General features: G+C 38.9%; 1 pseudogene; it reads left to right on the top strand.

Annotated features, from left to right (window-relative positions):
• Nucleotides 1-2,184: 2,184 nt before the first annotated feature.
• Nucleotides 2,185-3,706, top strand: LOC127186799 (E3 ubiquitin-protein ligase RNF114-like; annotated as a pseudogene).
• Nucleotides 3,707-5,697: the final 1,991 nt, after the last annotated feature.

The raw sequence follows: 5,697 nt of genomic DNA, 5'->3' as shown, positions 1-5,697 counted from the left end.
CTGCAGGCCTTCTTGGGAATATAGGCAATGGGCCTTAGGGGACAGAATGCAGCTTACCTGTGGAGGCTTTGCCTCAAAAGAACAGGCCCCTCTTCACCTCTCAATTCTTTAATATTTTTATGAGATTACTTTTTAAGATAAATAATAAGAAAACTGATCATTTCTTTGTAACTGCACATTAAAGCATGCCAGTATGAGAAACTGACTGAGAAAAAAATTTTGCTTATACTTTGTTAATCTAAAACAAGTTGCTTAGACATGAATGTATGTAGGTTCTGGGGAATAATTTGTTTTCCTACCTGTAATATGTAAAACATTTGATCATGTCACCTAATAATCATTTACCTGTAGAAAAATAGAATGTAACAACATTGTAATTTTTTATTGCTTGAAAGATTTTGCTGGAATACATAAGCTCTAGGACAAAAATAGAAATACAGCTGTTGGAGTTCTTCTTGACACACCAAATGTGTGTGTGTGTGTGTGTGTGTGTGTATGTGTGTGTGTATGTGTGTGTGTGTATGTGTGTGTGTATGTGTGTGTGTATGTGTATGTGTGTGTGTGTGTATGTGTGTGTGTATGTGTGTGTGTGTGTGTATGTGTGTGTGTGAGTGTGTGTGTGTTTCTAATTTTCTTTATTTTTCACTAGCCACAGCGAGTCCTTTGCCTGTCCCAGTAAAGTTTTTCACAGGCCCAGGGAGTCTTTCACCAGTGCCTGAAAATCAAGGATTTTTCCCCCTCAGAGAAAAGTATGCTAAGTCATCAATCACCAACTCCAGTCCCTACCTCAGTTTACCTGTCATATTGGAGATGACTTCTGACAATTTATTGTCAGAAATAGCAATAAATTCAAAGTCATGTTGCAAGGATGGATGTATTTGTAGGTGCTTTCAAAGAAAGCATCAAATCTATACTAGATCAAGAATTATAGGTTGGAAGGCTGAAAAACAAGCTGAAGCTCCTAGTCATAGCTCAAATTTCTTCTTCCTCTGGGAAGATTACTTTCTGTTTTAAAGGTCATATCAGACTCAAATGGCTCATACATATTTTTTAAAATAATCTTCTTTAGTAAAATGCAACACTTCATTCACTTTAATTTCCACCCAGAGAAAGAAAAGTACCATAATCTGGCTCAGATTTGCAGCATAAAGAATAGGGCCATGGTACTTTTGAGATGTCACACACAAAGAATAAGAATGCCTTTCTAATAACCTGATAAAGTAAGGAACCCAGTTTTACTGAACATAGAAATCAGAGACAGGGGCGAATGTTACCAGTTATGTGATATCTGTCTTATATCAAAGAACTATGTAATTCTACAATGTAATCTTCAGCAGAGCCATTTCTGAAAAGCCAAGATCACTCCACAGAACCTGGCAAATGCAGGGGTGTGCTGTGCAGCAAAGAAGGTAACTGTTCTTCTCCAAAGACCCAGTGGTACTTCCAAATAACAAAATAAGGAAGGTGTAGGATGTTCCGAAATACAGTGTTGTTACAAACTCTAACATACCTTATATTAAGGTGAAATTGACTTTAGTGTAAAAAAAACCTACAAAACACCTGTAAAATTCGTTGTAATTTATCTAGGGTCTTGAGACACAGGGACTACTACATGGAGGAATTTGATAAAAACTTAAATTCTCCCATTTGTATTCTACCAGCTGTACCTCATTCAGTTTCTAAAACATGGCAGAATTTTATATAGAGATTAATTTCCCTAAACGAATGAGTCTTTAAATTGATTAGGGAACAAATATGATATTTCTGGTAAAAATGGGACTCAATGAAAATATAGAAAGGAAATAAATATATATTCATTCAGAAAAAATTTGCTGCACATAGTAAAAGCATAAAAGTGTTTTCAGAAAACAAATATGAAAAATAAAATTTCAGTGATCTGACTGAATACTAAGTATTTGGAAGGATACTTAATGAGCTCATGGTGAAATAAAACAAAACAAAACTCACTGAGTTATCAAGATGCAGTGACATGAGTTTGAAGATATTTTAAGGACTGGCAAATTCAGACGGCCTTTTAGCTCATTTCTAACATAAAAAGATATGGAAATATGTATAACACATGATTTAGTAGAATGATGGTGGTAGCACAGCAGGAATTTCATGAGGGATCCTCGTAGCTGGGGAGGCCTGCTTGGAGATTGACCCTTTTGGCTGCTTACGTGTCCCATCTGTGGGGAAATGGTCAAGAAGCCAGGGCATGTGCCCTGTGGACACATGTTTTGCTCTTCATGCCTTCAGGAACATCTGAAGCCAAGAAATCTGTCTGTTGGGTGTGTTGCAGCCCTCTGGCAGCTGGTGTCCATGCTGTGGAGCTTGAGCAGCTGATCAAGAGCACAGAGACTTGGTCAACTAACAATTAACTTGTATAAACTTATTTATCCTAAACAAGAATATACATTGTAGGTGCATCAGATAGATATGATGGCATAGAAAAATAAGGTAAAATAGTTAGACAAGGTCTTCAAAATCCTCCGAGACATACAGAATAAGGCACTTAAAAATATGTTTATTATTTTATAGATTCACTGACAATGAGACAGGTTAACTCCTGGCAACACCCAGCCTATCTCAAAGAGGATGATGAACACCCAAGAACCTCCTTATGGAGATGGCTTCAAATCAAATGTGGCAAACAAGCCACTGGGCAAAAGGTCCTCATTTCTACCATAGACAGAATTCTGCCTAAAAATGCCACTTAGATATAGGCAGAGTCAATGACCAAACTCTGCCAAAACTGGGCAAGCAAGTCCTCAATAGTTCCTGCCTCACAAATATGCCTGTCAGATATATTGGGCCAGAAGGCTGAAGAAGATGTTATAGAAAGTTTTGGGTGACTCTTCAGGTATTATTTCTGTCATCTTATTTGGAAAGCTACTAACCTGCACTCTTGGCATACTCAGGTAATAAATTTTATTCCTTACCAAGTCAAGGATGGGGTTGAAGATCAGACAGTTTATTTTACAATTCAGCTTAGTTGATTAAGGGTTAAGATGTTTTTAGGTCTTGATAGATGTTTTAAGTTGATAATGATGAGCTATGGTACATATTAATTTACGTTCAGAATTTTAGATTTACCAAGATAAGAAAAATATTTTCCTCAAGGCTGTGAATTACAAATAGCCAAAATCCTATGATTGTAATATTTATATAATTCCTGATTGTGTCAAGAATCTTCTTGCTATAGGTAGTTTATTATAATAATAATATAAGTGCATATGTAAAAAGTTATAAATGTTTAATTAAGAAAACATAAGAAAAAAAAGAGCAAGGAGACTTCTTTCCATGGCTGCAGTAAGAATTACATCCTTTCTAAGATCTGGGCCCATGCACCCTCATGTTCCCAGCACCAGACTTAGATCATGGAAGTGTGAAGTGCAACACTAAGGATGTGTCCCTTCGTCTTAGAAATATCCCAAACTGGTACAAATTTCCTTGCCCTTATTGTCCTGAGAACAACTTTGGTCAGGAAGGTCTTGTGCAGCACTTCAAACTGACTCATAGCAGAGATACCAAGTCTGTGATTTGTCCCACATATGTCTTGATGCTGTGGGGTGACCCCAGCTACCGCAGCTTCATGGAGCATATCCAGAGCCACCATGGCTTTTCCTATGACACTTTTGTGGATTATGGTGTTGATAACATCATGGTGAACCAGGTGTTTCAACATTCCATCATTGACCATTAAACAGTGTCCTCACTGCCCACCTCATTCTAGGCTTAGCGTTAGGTGTGAACAGGTGACTCATGCACCTCACTTGTAGTGCAGATCTGGAAATGAGGCATGGCACCAGACAAGCTCACTCTTACCAGGGTGATAGGATCCTAGGGTAGAGACCTATTTCCTTTGGACTCTTGCAACACTGTCTTCCCAACTGGTAACCTAGTTTGTCCCATGTTTGCTTTTGCTGCATCTCAGTTATTGCCTCCTCTAGGAAGAGTCCAGCTTCTTCTCCCATGTGTTCTTGTTTCACATGCATCCTATTGTCCAGTGTTCATCTCTCAGGTCCTCCCAGCAAGCCAGGACCTTCCCTGGACCATGCACAGCACAATAAACAGGGACTCCTTTCCTTGGCCCCAAGGGGCTTGGGTTGTGCATTACAGTGGGCCGGGGCTGCGACCCTCTTCTCCTAGGTGACACTGGGGTTGCTCAACCTGATGGTGGAGGTTTCAGTTACTGCTGCTTTCCTATGCCTCCATTACACTTCTACAACTGATTGGCTTCTGTCTTAAATGCCTAATGGTGTCTTTTAGATAAGGTATCACCATAAAATTATAATGTGGCAAAGTGAGGGTCATACCCCAACTTGTCTCTTCCAACCTTCTTCTTGGGCAGTTAAGAAAGTTGGGTCCCTACTGCAGTTGAGAGGCAGGCTGCTGGAGGCTTTCTTGAGTAGTGCCTTTAAAAGCTGGAAGCCCAGCACATTTTACAAAGTACAAAGATGGGTACCACCAGCCCAGTCTGCAGGACAGACTCTGACAGACCTAGGGCTTGTGCAGAAATCTCTCCGGTCATGCAGCACTGGTCCAGCTGTGACTGCAATACAATAAGTGTGCTTCCGACGTAGTACCTCCCCCAGTGGTGCCTCTTCCTGTAGTAGGGGCGGGGGGGGGGGGGGGGAAGCTAGCTCACATGCCTGAGAACCAGCAGAGTTGGGCAGGAATGCTTTCCAGTGTTACTGTTTGGAAGGGCCCAGACATTAATCTTCACTGTACCCTCTGGAAAGGTTTGCTCAGGTGGAGGGAATGGGTGAGTAGAGAGAGATTTGTCAATGACTTTCCGGAAAGTGTGTCCATGTTCTGGCTTTTACAAGGTGAAATACAAAGAAATTTCATATTTTATCCAAAAATAAAAAGAAAAGAAAAAACCACATGATTTAGAGAACACTAAAGTTGTTGAGCTCTTTAGCTTCTGACACATGCATCAACCACATTTTATTTTCATGTGGTCTTGCTAACAGAACTAGTTTGGCTTAAGACAAAAACACACTTCATTTCTATAAATTATGCAATGGTAACATCAAACAGAAGATGTTCTCCATTGCTCTTCTGTTCAAGGGACTGATGTTATTTATGAGGCAATAAAAGTTTTAGGTACGAGAAACACATTTTTTATTATCCCTATTTCTATCAATGTTGCTGAATGCTAAAGGCAGAGTACTAATTATTTCCCAGATGTAACTTCTCTGGCTAGAGAGTTGGTTCTGTCCACATAATTGACTCAAACATTGACTTCTGAGGAAGGTTTACTTGTTCTCTGGCAAAAAAAAAAAAAAAAAAAAGCCCAACTAAAGGGGTTTGAATTACCAACCAAACTGAAGTGTATTTCTGGCCTACTACATTAAAGGTAAAAAGTAAAAATTTTATACAAGTATGCTATTTACATGAATGACATATGATTTATAATATGACCAAAACTTTTCTACAAACCATAGCTCAGAAGAAGGAAAAGGGAACAGTGAAATTTTTACACATAATTTTACATATAAGTTCCTACATGGAAGAATCTAGGAACAAAATTATTTGCTTGGGTCTGCAGTTATGAAAAAAAGCCAGAGCCACAGTAGTTGCTATCCACAATATCTATTAAGACAATATTAAAAATATGGAGATAAGTTATTTAACCAAGCTATTCTCAAACATACTTAGTCTGAGCTGACCTTCCTTATGTGCTTCCTC

Source organism: Acomys russatus, chromosome 1 (assembly GCF_903995435.1).
Source record: "Acomys russatus chromosome 1, mAcoRus1.1, whole genome shotgun sequence".
In the NCBI taxonomy this organism is placed as follows: domain Eukaryota; kingdom Metazoa; phylum Chordata; class Mammalia; order Rodentia; family Muridae; genus Acomys; species Acomys russatus.
The sequence above is the reverse complement of the archived record's forward strand: the minus strand, read 5'-3'. Positions and strand labels throughout refer to the sequence as shown.